Consider the following 13,394-nt stretch of genomic DNA (forward strand, 5'->3'; position numbering starts at 1 on the left):
ATCAACAAAAGCAAAACGAGGATAATGGAATGTAGTCGAATTAAGTCGGGTGATGCTGAGGGAATTAAATTAGGAAATGAGACACTTAAAGTAGTGAAGGTGTTTTGTTATTTGGGGAGCAAAATAACTGATGATGGTTGAAGTAGAGAGGACATAAAATGTAGACTGGCAATGGCAAGGAAAGCGTTTCTGAAGAAGAGAAATTTGTTAACATCAAGTATTGATTTAAGCATCAGGAAGTCGTTTCTGAAAGTATTTGTATGGAGTGTGGCCATGTATGGAAATGAAACATGGACGATAAATAGTTTGGACAAGAAGAGAATAGAAGTTTTCGAAATGTGGTGCTACAGAAGAATGCTGAAGATTAGATGGGTAGATCACATAACTAATGAGGAGGTATTGAATAGAATTGGCGAGAAGAAGAGTTTGTGGAACAACTTGACTAGAAGAAGGGATTGGTTGGCAGGACATGTTCTGAGGCATCAAGGGATCACCAATTTAGTAATGGAGGGCTGCGTGGAGGGTAAAAATCGTAGAGGGAGACCAAGAGATGAATACACTAAGCAGATTCTGAAGGATGTAGGCTGGAGTAGGTACTGGGAGATGAAGAAGCTTGCACAGGATAGAGTAGCATGGAGAGCTGCATCAAACCAGCCTCAGGACTGAAGACCACAACAACAGGTGTAAAACAAAGCATAGGGCTGTAGATAGAGAAATGCTGAATGAAACTTGTTTGTCTGTCAAGACGGCAATGCATTATGCTTTCAGTAACTACTGCAGCAGAATACTGTCAAACATTCTTTCACAGAACCCAAAGATATTCTGGTCATATATAAAATGTTAGTTTTGCCAAAGTTAGTGTCCAGTCTTTAGCAAATGAGACAGGAACTGAAATTGAAGGTAGCAAATCAGAAGGTGAAATGATTAACACCATTTTCAAATCTTCCATTACAAAGGTAAATTCAGAAGAGTTGCCTAAGTTTAATCGTTGTAACACAGAAAAGGTGAATGAAATAAATATTAGTGCCAGTGGTGTTAAGAAACAGCTGAGACTGTTAAAATTAAACAGAGCTCAAGAGCCAATTGGATCTCTGTCAGATTCTGTACTGAATTTGTGGTTGAGTTAGCCCCTCTTCTAATTATAATCCATCATAGATTCCTTGAACAAAAAACCGTGCCCAGTTCTGGGGAAAAAAAGCACAGGTCACACCTGTCTACAAGAAGGTTAGTAGAAGCTATCCACAAAACTACCATCCAATATCCTTGACATTGATTTGTTGTAGGATCTTAGAACATATTATGAGCTCAAACATAATGAGGTATCTTGAACATAATGACCTCCTCAACACCAACCAGCATGGATTACATAAATATTGATCATGTGAAACCCAATTCACTGTTTTCTCACATAACATACTGAAAGCTTTGGATCAAGGCAGTCAGATAGATGCAGTATTTCTTGATTTCCGAACACAACACCTCTGCTTTTTGTCAATCATATGGGGATCAAATGAAATTTGTGACTGTATTGAGGACTTTTTGGTAGGGAGGACACAGCATGTTATTTTGGATGGAGAGTCATCGTCAGATGTAGAAGTAACTTCAGGTGTACCCCAGGGAAGTTCTTGGTACCCCTGTTGTTCATGTTGTACATTAATGACATTGCAGACTGGATTAATAGTAACCTCAGACTTCTTGCAGATGATGTATTTACATATAATGCAGTAATGTCTGAAAGAAGCTGCATAAATATTCAGTCAGAACTTGATACGATGTCAAAGTGGTTTAAAGTTGGCAACTTACTTTAAATGCTCAGAAATGTAAAACTGTGCACATTACAGAATGAAAAAAAAGTTGACTATAACATTAATGAGTCATTGTTGGAATCGGCCAACTCATGCAAATACCTAGGGGTAATACTTTGCAGGGGGTATGAAATGCAATGATTGCATCATCTCAGTTGTGGATAAAGCAGGTAGTAGACTTCAGTTTATTGGCAGAATACTTGGAAGTGCAATCAGACTATAACAGATACTGAAAGTAAACAGAGAAGGGCAGTATGAATGGTCACAGAGTTGGTTGATCCATGGGAGAGTGTAACAGAGACATTGGAGGAAATGATCCGTAAGACTCTTAAAAGATAGATTTAAACTATTCTGAGGAAGCTTATTAACAAAGTTTCAAGAATTGGCTTTAAATGATGACTAGGAATATACTACAAACCCTTATTTATAATTCACATAGGGATTGTGAGGATACAATTAGAATAATTACTGCACACACAGAGGCATTCAAACAAATTGTTCTTCCTATGCTCCATATGTGAATGGAACGATGGGACGTAGCCTCAGCCATGCACTTTATGGTGGTTTGCAGAGTGTAGATATAGACACATGTCATTAACACTTGTAGATCCACCTGATGATGGAGGTTTAAACCTTCAAAACACATTGTGGATGCACATACCAGGTGGAATCCTAAATTTCGGGACTGGTGCTGTCATGTGGAAAGTAGTAGTAGTAGTAGTAGTAGTAGTAGTAATAGTAGTAGATCTTTGCAACGCTAGGTGGCGAGAGCTGCATATCTGATGAGTCAATGTGCGCAGTGGCATTCAGCTGGGAGGACATTGATGCATGTCCACAGTGATTTCCATAATAATCTGTGTTTGGTGTGTGGCAATTTTACGACGGATCCATGAACAGAACAGCGCATGTGTATCAAATCCTATGTGAATCTCGGGAAAAGTGCTACGGAGACCCTTGCAATGATTCAACAAGTGTTTGGGGTACAGAGCATGAGTCGTACATGTGTGTTTGAGTACAAGAGCCTGGGATCTCCAAGATCCAAAAAAAGCGAGACAGATGAAGAGCATGGTCACCGTTTTCTTTGATACCAAGGGAATTGTGCACAAAGAATTTGTCCCACCCAACCAAACAGTCAATTCCACGTACTACTGTGACGTTTTGCGATGGCTCTGTGAAAGCGTACGGCGGCAACGGCCCAACTTTGGCATAAAGGAAACTGGCTGCTGCATCATGACAATGCACCCTGTCACACGTCCTTGTTCACCAGGACCTTTTTGGCAAAAAACAACATGGTGGTTGTACCCCACACACCGTACTCACCAGATTTGGCACCTTGCGACTTCGCAATATTCCCAAAACTGTAACTCAAGTTGAAAGGGCATCAGTTCAACACTAGAGAGGATTCAAGAAGCATCGCTGGCGGTGATAAACACCCTCAAAGAGTAGGAATTCCAGAAAAAGTACGAACAATGGAACAAGTGCTGGGACTGGTGTGTACGTGCAGATGGGAACTACTTTGAGGGTGATCCAAAGGTAAGATTTTCAACAGACGGCAGCACCAGTCCCGAAAATTTTGAATAGCATAGTAAACTTGTTCCATTCATTAAAAACTGGAAAATATTATTCAAAGGCTAAATTCCACCTCAGTCTTTAAAGAGAATTTTTGGAGACATACTGCAAAGAACAATGGAAAACTGTCAGTAAATGCTCCACCCTTCAGTTTAATTAATAATTATTCATTCACACATCATTTTCCATGAATTCCATCATGAAGGAGAGTGCAGGTATGTAGAAGGAATCAAGTTATACATTAGCAGGTGGAAGTAACCACTGGAAGCAACGAACTACTGCAGCTACTTCTGTAAAGTTTACTAACAACAAATTTTGTTTAGTGTTAATCTTCCCAAAGTAATAATTGTGGTAATGATTTGCAGATTTTATTACATATGGAAGTTAGGAGAAAGCTAACTACTTTGAAAAATTACTGCTCATCCTCTTATACTATTCAACTAGTGTTTTGCTTGATACTTAAAATAAATCATTTATGTAACATCACACAGACCAGAGACAACTACCAGTATCTATATACTGGCAAAGTCAGGACCTGTCTAATACAAATATTCTTGGCTCCAAGTATTCTGATAAATTGAGGAGTGGTTAATGAGGTACTCCTATACTTTCTTTTTAAATATTTTGGGAAGTTCAGTTTCCTGCTTGGTGTCCACTGGCAACCTGTAAATAGTTTTTTGCATAATAACACAAAACTCCAATTTGAACCCTAGAGAGGGCTGCATAGTCTACATGGGAATTAATCCTGCTTCTGATATTGTGGTTGTGAATTGCAGAGTGTATCCTAAATTCATTCTTGGTATTAACTACAAGTACCATTAGGAATACCCATGTGTAATTGCACATAAGGGTAAGAATGCCTTGCTCCCTGATCAGGTTTCTGCAAGATGTCCAGTTATTATATTTACACAATATTCTCAGTTCCCACTTCTGTTTAAGTAGTAAACTCTCAGTTTTTTAAAGATGAATTCCCATGTATAAAACAGTTTGAAGCTTCTGAGTACGTTGCAAATGAGTTAATGTATTAATATTTGAGATTAAGCATGTAAGCAAGAGAAACTTTAGAAATTATTTGAAATTACATTTAAAATTTGTTGTAAGTTTCTGAGTGCTCTCATTATCAAACACTGGATTAGTATAATCTGGATAATTTGGACTCCGTTTTAACCAGAAGCTAGTTTTTCCATGCATCCCAATGTTTACAATGACATATCTCATGAACCATGCGTCATACAATTACATGGTTTTACAGGTACATCCAGTGATATATGTGGACACTGTCCAGAAAATGTGTTATGAATACAGTTAGTAATAAAGGAGAAATAAACTAAAATGTCTTATCTGATGTGGCAGTTTTACCACATGAACAGCGAAAATGTAGTAAACAATGAACTTTATACCTTCACCATTTTGTGGGGGTGTCAGCAACAAAAAGTTTCAAGAAGGTTTGAAATTATGCATAAAGTTTGTTGCTTGTCAACAAGTGCTCTCATTCTCAAGTAATGGATGCATATAGTTTGGGTATTTGACTCAGAACATACACATAGTCACTTGTAGGTCGACGCCTTAGAAGTCTCCCATCCACAGTCATCTTAAATACTAGTTTTGTCTCTCTACTGTCATTCATCCTCTCTGTATGTCCAAACTCCCTAAATATGCCTTTCAATATTTGACACTGCATCTTCTTTCAGTCCACAAAGCCCCATGAAATTAACTTAATAAATTGTACTTAAAGTGTTAAGTCTTGAGCAAACAACAAGCATGTTATATAAAATTCAGTGTTATACTAAATAATATTATTTATTTATAAAATTAAATTTTAAGACTTTTTTAATATAACAGAACCAGTACATTGTTCTCTACAATTAATGTTCATTAAAAACAAGGGTGTTATCAGGAGTGCTCCAGGACTTGTGATAGGATTGTTCTTATTCTCTATATACATAAATGGTCCAAGAGACAGGGTGAGCAGCAATTTATGCCTGGTTGTTGATGACACTGTTATGTAATGGTAGGTGTCATTGTAAAGTGACTACAAGAGGATACATGCGACTCAATAGAATTCCTAGGTGGTGTTATGAATGACAGCTTGCTCTGAATGTGGACAAATGTAAGTTAATGAAGATGAATAAAAGAAACAATCCTTTAACATTCAAATACAACATTAGTAATATGCTGCTTGACACAGTGACATCTATTAAATGTCTAGACACAATGTGGTATGAAATGGAATGAGCACATGAAGTTGGTATTAGGGAAGGTGAATGCTTGACTTAGTTTTATTGGAAGAATTTTGGGAGAATGTAGCTCATATATATAGGAGACAGTGTATAGTACACTAGTGTAACTCACTCTTGAGTAGTTGGAATTCCCACCACTCCAGATTAAGAGAAGACATCAAACCAATTCAGAGGCGCCCTGCTAGATGTGTTACCAGTTGGATCGATAGGCAAGCTTTATGCAGATGCATCAAATGATAAGTCGCTTGTGTGGAATGAACACTCTATTTAACTAAAAATTCTTTAAATTGGCAATCATTAAGAGCTTAAGCTATAATGGAGTTGATAACCTTTATCACCAGTAAAACTGCAAGTTTCTCCTGGAAATGCACGCAAACCACTCTTTGATGAATGGTGCAATGGTATGTAAGTATCTTGTGATTAATTTTCTCTTTCAAAGCAGCAACAAATCTATTTCTTATGCCAGTCATATTTTGCACCCAATCTGTTGAAACTGAAACAATTACATCAAGAGAAATATGATGTTACTCAATACACTCAATTACAGCATTTGCTATGTCTTCTCTGTGTGTTGACCTTTGAGTGGTAAGTCTTAAATTTTCTTCTTTACGACCTGTAAATCAAAGAAACTGTACAAAAAGTATACTTTATGTCACAAGGCTCATCATCTGCTTTTGTAAAGCAGAAATCAGTTTAAGAAGATCTACTTGCTGGATGATTATATTTGAAGATATTTTGACAGTTCTTTCTTTCACTGTTTTAGTAGTAGACAATGGTATCTCAATGTTTTTTAGAATACGAACTGTAGTCGTAAAATCCTGAAATAATTCTTCATTTGTATATAGTTTTTGTCTCTTTGCATTCTTTTAAAACCACCAAATTTATAATGTCAATGTTGATGGAAGATTGCATCCAACAATTAAATCCAGAACTAAATTTTTCCTGTCTCTTCAGAAGATACTCCACTGCATTTTTCCTTAAGTCACCAGCAGGGTATTATTACTAAACTACACTTGTTTAGCTGTAAAGTGTCTCTCCAAATTTGAGTTCTTGCCATGAGCCAGTTTTTTTAGCAAATATGACAGTTTAAGTTTTAAATAAATGCAAAATTATCAGTGTATTAAACTTTAAATTCACTGTTTTTACTGTTTTCATCATCTGTTTTCCTTTTCTTCTTTGTAGACATCTTAAATAGAGCACCTGAAATAATGTTTTGTGTTATAATACAAAGCCACCAACACAAAATAACTACAATTTGTAAACTGATGACAAAATACTGGTTGTATTTGCAGCTGGTTGGAAAAATACAAGTAACTTTATGCTTTGGTAGGTACTTTTGTGGCCTGTGCACAATTTGTGGACATGACTAGCACTAATTATGTGCAATGACACTGCTGGCTGACTGGCCCATTTAATTCGTGCATGAATTGTGTCTCTCCCCTGCGTGTACACATCAATTGAAATTTTGTGGCTTCTAAATGTGCAGAATGATAGTGAGTAGAGGGGAAAGTGTCATTGATGGGATAACCTTGGAGGGGAGGCAAAGCACTTCAAGACAGTTGCAATTGACAGTCAACAAATTCTAATCTTTCCTAAAAGGACATGTGCTTGGAAGTAAAACCTTGTATAACACAATGCAAAAATAGACTTGATGACATGCATTGACATTTTATCTTTCTGGAAATGTATGGGCATACCCACACTTGGTATTTTGTGGAAGAGCCACACTTAAGCGGCCAGAGAGCTGCTTGTGACTCACGAGCCATGGGTGGGGTGACTAGTGTCCTTAATTTGTGTAACTTTGCAAGTACATTCACTAATGTATGTGGACATTGTCTGCAAATTGTGTTGTGAATAGAGTTACTAGTAAAAAAAAGTAACAAATTGAAACATGCGGTAGTTTTTCTACACGAACAGCAAAAGTGTAGTAAGCAATACACCTTTTTTCCTTTCATCATTTTGTGCAGTTTGGCAGCAAGAAAAAGTCTTGCAAAGACTTGAAATTATATGTAAAGTCTGTTACAAGTCACAAGGTGTTCTCATTCTCATATATTGGATGAATATAGTCTGGGTATTTGTGCTCAGGGAGTTATGCTGTCTCAAGACATAGACAAGATTATAACTATAATACTTGTCTTGGCATGTTGAACCTTTCACACAAGTTTATACCTCTTAATGATTAGGCTACATCAACATTTAAGATTTTTTAAATTTGGTCATTAATTTTATGAAATACTGAAAATCAAATTTTTATTACCTCTGAAAGCTGTTAGATAGGCAACATGCAACTAGATCCCATTCCACACCTTGGGATATTCACTTAGTATTACAAGTAAATACTTTTTTCACCTCCAGAAAATTATGCTATGTTAGAATGGAGTGAAAGTATACAAGTATAGATTTGAGTGTTATGGCCGAGATGCAATCATAACCAGAAATAAGTGAATGATTTTTCTGATGTTTCTAAAAGAAGAGTTGGAAAAACTGATCTCTGGTGGTAGAATATGCATTACTTGTCTAATTAAATGTATTGGATGAGTTTTTGATGGATGATTATTTGTCCACATGTTCCTGGCAACTGTTAGGAAGAAATCATTGTATTTAGTAGCTAATGGTTTAATTTCATATCACATGTCTCCCTGCCATCTGAGAGTACATTACCATTAATCTTGTCAGATTTTGTTGTATCTAATAATGCTCCAAGTGTGCGTCCCTTGTTCTTGGAAATGTGAATTTTTTGTATACAGTACACAGTTTGCCTTTTCCATGATATGCTGAAGAACTTTGCGATACTACTCAAAATGCATTTTTGTCTTAATTCAAGCTAACATTTTTTGCATTGAATAAAGCTCTCTCTTTCTAGCAAAAGATATTTTGATCCCAAATGTTAGCTTCTCTTTTATTTTTATTTATTTTTGTGCTATAAATGCTGCTGACCAGTTGTAAATGAAAACTGGAATCATGATTATGTTTAGAAAGAAATTAAATTCCTCATCTACAACAGAGTTTAAACTGGACAGTCTCGTATCAACCCATATTGAGAAATGTTCTGTGCGATATATTAGTAGATTTTATGTTTACATACGTATGCCACTGTGGCAGTAAAGTTGTTTTAAACTCTAGATGAGTATAGGTATGTGTAACAACTGCAGTTATTGTAAGAGCTATCTCAGCTAATAAGTTTATAACTTATCACATTGATTTACAAAACCAGTTATGATGTCTGTGAGCAAGCAGCTTACCTGGTACCACTTCTTGAAACTCCTCCCTACATCCCCACCAGAAGGCAAGTCAGTTCTGTAAATTAATTATTAACATATTTACATTTTCTTGGTTTTCCAGATACCTCACACAAGCTGCAAACAGTCTAAGTAGGGCTGACTTGCCAATCTTGTTAATGACTGGACTGAGATGAACTAACCAAAATATGACTCCAATTAACGTCTGCTCTATCTTAGCTCTTTGCTGACCCAGAAACTTTAGAATTTTTAGAAATTTGCACATTACTTACTTCATCCCTCTTTGACAGCAGGCTTGGTTGCACCACCAATTACACGATGCACACTGATGTGAAACCATTAGCTACTCCACAATTCCTTCTCACCTACCCAATTCCTATCGCACTTTGTGACAGGTTCATAGTTGAAATGGACTGTCTTTAAACATTAGGCACATTGACACGAGTATATTTCTATTGGTATTTCTCTGGAAGCCTGATGGCAGAATTCATGCCTGCAGAGATTTTTAAACAGTTGTCAGTGCTCAGTCAGTTATTGAGACTTACTCCATTCCTTGTCCCCAAGGTCTTATGTGAGAACTAATAGGAGTAAAACACTTTTGCAAAATTAATCTAGCAGAGGCATATACACATTTATCATTGGATTCAACTTCCCAGTAATCAATTCTCCCTTCAGCCTCTATTGCTACAATCACTTCCTTTTGGCATGGCTAGTGTCCCAGCAGTCTTTCATAGTTATCTGGAATAGCTTATCTACAAAGTCTGTGCCTCACTACTAGCTAGATGGCATTCTCATTACTGGTGAAACAAAGGAAGCATATCAAACCTGAGGTTGACTATCTGGTACACATCTTCAGTACAGACGGCTTACACCAGATGAATAAAAATGTAAAAGTGGTGAACTTTCTCTACCAACTAATGTTACAGAATTAGTGATTTCTGAGAAAAGCCAATTATTAGGAGAAATTTATCCCACATGCATAAGGAAGATACAAAACCTTTCAAGCTCCTGAGAAAAAAGGCACTATCAACTGGACTACTACTTGCCAACAGGCTTTTGACTGCTTGAAGTGCAGCCTTCACGGTGCCCAGTGGCTGGCCATGTTTCTCTCCAGTAAACCCTGGTCTTCACTACTGATGCCTCACAGTATGGCACTGGTGCATTTTTTATCACACAAAATCCTAATGGTACAGAGCATCCCACTGCATAGACTCCAAAAACATTAAATTCTGATCAATTGAACTACAGGGATATTCATAAATATGTCTGAGGTTTCAGACGATAATTATATAAAAACTAAAAGAAATAAAGAGCATAGGCACATATCTACAGATAGGGCATCTCTCTCCAAACAGAGGTGTTCAATATGGGCACCGTTTGTGACATGGCAAATATCAGTATGGAAGTCAAACTCTTAGACTACATATCTCAATATGACATAGTTGATATCAGTGAATATAACTCTTCCAAATTAAGTGGCATTAGAGGAAGGGAAACATGATCTTTGACTCCTTAAGAAGCAATAATATTGAGTTAGCCAGTGACAGAGCCACAATTGGAAGCACGTCCAGTCCAATGCTCAACCAGTTCAGCATTGACTTAATCACAAATGTCTGAAAGTGTGATGGAGAAACACTTTGCTGCAAATTGAAGTCTTCAGTGCTCTCAGTCTTCCTGCAGTTGTGGCATAAGCCATTGTTGCACGATATCCAGGTACACAAAGCCAGTCACAGCTTTCCCCTAAAGGAAAAATGGTCCATGAACTAAATATTTATTTGACACTACAGTAGTGAAGCTGTAGTCACATTAACATAATTTTTTTCTTAAAAAAAGGGGGGACTTATGTTACCAGTTTCAAAGAGCTACTCATCATTTTCGAACGTAAAACATCAGTTGGTGAATAAATAATGGAAATTATGACCATATATATTCTCCAACTGATGTTTAACATTTGAAAATGATGACACAGGGTTCATTGAAACCAGTAATGTAATCCCCCCGTTTTTTTCTTCAAGAAAAATTTTATGTTTTGTGACTATGGCTTCACTATTGTAGTGTCTAATAAGCATTTAACTTATATTACAATCACACTCCTTTATGACAGTTACTTCGGAATATAGGTCCATTAACTTTTGAAGAGAGCATGCTATAAAATATGCTAATTTTAGATGAATCACAAATGTGTTCCTGAAACATGCACATTATTACATTTCCAGACACATGAAATGTGGCTTGTCACTGAACAATGATCTTGCTCCAGTAACCACGCCAAGTCATCGAAATCGGAATGAAGCTTATTGAGCCAAGTAGTCAGACATTTAACAACTGCAGCCAATATGGTTTTAGAGACAGATGTTTCTGTAGAATGTGCCACACAGTTGACTGGGGTATCTGCAGTTCTCTGCTTGCACGTGTGTTTGACTTCTTCAAACTCCCAAGAAATGATTCCTATACAGGCTCCCAACATTCTCTGCCAAGGGTCCCAGCTAACCTGTTTTCTTCACAACACGTAAGCAGTCAGTCTTTCAGAATGTGTTATATCATGCATGGGTTGCTACTAATTGGAGCTTTTATCTGATATTTAGTACAAAATTATCATTGACCCATCACAACTTGAGCACATTTAATGAATTCAAGGACACAAAATGCGTGCATCACAATGTCCTGATATGCATGCCCCTAGTGATGGACTCGAACTACGCCATGGCACATACGGTGTGTCCCACATGAAACCAGTACACCTCATGCCCAAGATTCAAGCAACAATGAAGTAACTAAAAAAGAATAAATAATAGTATTGTTAAAAATCATATAGTTACCTGTTTATAAGATGTGCTGGAAGTGGTGCCCATGGGCATCCAGGGATTGCCGACTTCGTGTGATGACATTAATTTCTCTAGTAATGTTCTATTTAAGATCATCTATTGTGCAAGGATTGTCAGCACACAGTTTGATTTTTGGTGTGCCCCATGAACAAAAATCTCACAATGTTAAATCGATGACATGGGCCATACTTTGATTGGTTTTAGCAGCAGTTGCTCCATCTTGTATAAAGATTCTCTGCATTTGTTAATTGTTAATAAAAAAAGTCAAAACTCTATGGATATCTGGCACTGTCTAAGGTGTAATTGAAAAATATATGGGGTGGGTTTTGGGTATCATCACAGTTAGTCTGGGCAGCAAATGGGGCATGCTTGATGCAATATGCAAATAAGCTCCAGGCTCGCCTTCCATCTACTGAGCTAACAATCTGGCTTCCTCCAATTCTGGCTCCAGCCCAGTACCACTTTTGGCACATTCTCATTCTGTCTGATGGCCATTTACGAGAATGACAATGCTGAGGTACATGATGGCATGATATTCGGTGAATTGCTCACTGCTCCCACCATCAAGGTTTTGACGCTCGACACATGCTATCTTCGGAGGTGGAGATGAACATGGCAACTCCTACATCCCTGCCAACACCAGATGTGGAGATGCAGCCTCCTCCAGCAGAAGCAATTGGCAAGACATACATCCAGCTGAACTCCCCTGTCTAGTTCGTTGTAACGGTCTCCGACATATTTGGCTGTACTAACCAACTGGGAAGGGGGTTATGACACCTTACATCTCATCTGTATAATGGAATTAATTCCTCATTAACATATAAACATTATCAAGTCAAAAGAGGTTGTGATACCTGGCAACACTGTATAGGCAGTGCTAACAGTGACTCCACTGGTCCTGCCACATAAGAGTTCAGAATGCCTTTATTAAGCAATGGCTAGGAGCCCCAACATTATATAGTTCCCCATATGACGACTGTTGATATCATCCTCGTGACATACTCCTGGAAACTAGTTAGTCTCTACTGGAATGCCCTACAAACCTCTATAAGCATTATTAGTTACTGTGATGGTAACAACTTTTTGAGGGCATTTGGACTTTCTGGTATTGTTCTTCATCATCAAAGTTTGGTCTCTCATCCCCACCTCACTCCTTCAGCTTTTGTGAACTAATCTCGTTCTGCGGTTGTTTAATTGTGAATATAAATTGTGCACACTGGTCCATAGCAACCAAACAAGTATGTGCAACATTTATGAACTAAATTCTTTTTGATTTTCGGCATGTATCACTACAAGTGCATCACATGTCATGTTAACATTTTTAATTTCTACATACTTATGACAAGCATGCTACAGCTCAACCATCTTCAGTTAAAAACTAATACTTTGAACACATTTCAATTCTAGAGTTTTTTTTAATGCACACGCAGTTCCAGGATGCCAATCTGTGGAAGACTTCTAAACAACAATCAGTAACTGTCAGGGGGGGAGAGAGAGAGAGAAAAGGCTCAGAACAATGTAATGAAACTAAAATAAATTGTTGCTTTGAGCAAATCGCATATCTATGCATGTCTGTAATTAAGCATATGTTTTGAAGTAAAGAAATTGTATTTCATATTAAGGTCTGACTACAGCTGGAGGGGAAATTTACTTCTTTTTCCCTTAGATTGATGTTAGACCCAGACAAATTATAGTCTGTCCATTCTAGGTTGTAAC

This window comes from Schistocerca gregaria, chromosome 4, assembly GCF_023897955.1.
Source record: "Schistocerca gregaria isolate iqSchGreg1 chromosome 4, iqSchGreg1.2, whole genome shotgun sequence".
In the NCBI taxonomy this organism is placed as follows: Eukaryota; Metazoa; Arthropoda; class Insecta; order Orthoptera; family Acrididae; genus Schistocerca; species Schistocerca gregaria.